This window comes from Heptranchias perlo, chromosome 20, assembly GCF_035084215.1.
Source record: "Heptranchias perlo isolate sHepPer1 chromosome 20, sHepPer1.hap1, whole genome shotgun sequence".
Lineage (NCBI taxonomy): Eukaryota > Metazoa > Chordata > Chondrichthyes > Hexanchiformes > Hexanchidae > Heptranchias > Heptranchias perlo.
In genome coordinates this window covers 26,356,002-26,356,933 of record NC_090344.1, presented here as the reverse complement: position 1 = coordinate 26,356,933, position 932 = coordinate 26,356,002, and the positions used below count along the sequence as shown (strand labels likewise).

General features: G+C 46.9%; 1 non-coding gene across 1 annotated transcript; it reads right to left on the bottom strand.

The window, feature by feature from the left end:
- Positions 1–427: 427 nt before the first annotated feature.
- trnay-gua (transfer RNA tyrosine (anticodon GUA)) lies at positions 428–522 on the bottom strand. The gene is made up of 2 exons: positions 486–522; positions 428–463 (listed from the first exon to the last, which is right to left on the bottom strand). It is a non-coding gene; the product is annotated as a tRNA-Tyr (tRNA).
- Positions 523–932: the final 410 nt, after the last annotated feature.

Here is a 932-nt window from a genome sequence, read left to right as displayed (position 1 = left end):
TGCTCCAATCGGCGGTATCGAGCATCAGCAAGTGAGGAACAGCGGAACGGGAAGCCACAGTAATCATGAATGATGCTGAGAAGAGCCCGAGCCTGCGGAAGGAAGACGAGGTCACCGGAAAGCAACAGCCGCCCGAGCTTGAGGGAGCAGCGTGAGCCCTGACTGACTGACTGACTGATCGAAGACCTTTTTTGCCTGAAATTGCGGGCGATTTGAAGTGTTGCTCCTCAAAGGCACTCCCTGCTGGTGAGCAGAGGGAAATGCTCGAGTGAAACAGCCGTGCTCGGGCAGACACAGAAAGCTTTTCGGTTCGAGAAAGGAAAAGAGGTGTCCTGTGCCTTCGTGCAACAGGTTAATCTGTCAGCTGCCTGTGAAGTTAAGAGAGCGACCTTGAGTTAATTGCTGCTTATTCCAAAAGCACTCTCACGCCTTCGAGCCGGAATTGAACCGGCGACCTAAGGATGACTTGGCTTTGGTTTAATTAACTACAGTCCTCCGCTCTACCAGCTGAGCTATCGAAGGGAAGCGACAAAAGTCATTGTCTTTGGTGATTGTTCACCGTGTGCCTGTTGAGATGTTCAGACTCATGGAGACCACTGCTGATCGAAGACTTCTTTTGCCTGAGAGTGAGAATACCGACGAGGTGCCCCTCAAATGAAAATGCATATGTAGTAAGCTTTCAGTAGTTCAGTAAGATACGTCCATAGCAAAATGGCAGTGTGGTAAACCAGGGGTTAATATAAGTAGCCCATTTTGCTAGCTTGAATTCGAACAATGAGCTTTTCAATGAGCTTTTCGTTGATCATTCGTTTATGTTATTAATTTTCTTTATGAAAATGTATGCTTTATGATTAATCAAGCAAAGTGATATGATAGAGCTGAATTCTGGGGTAGGGAGGTATAGGGAGTGTTGTTATGCAGCTACCTAATGA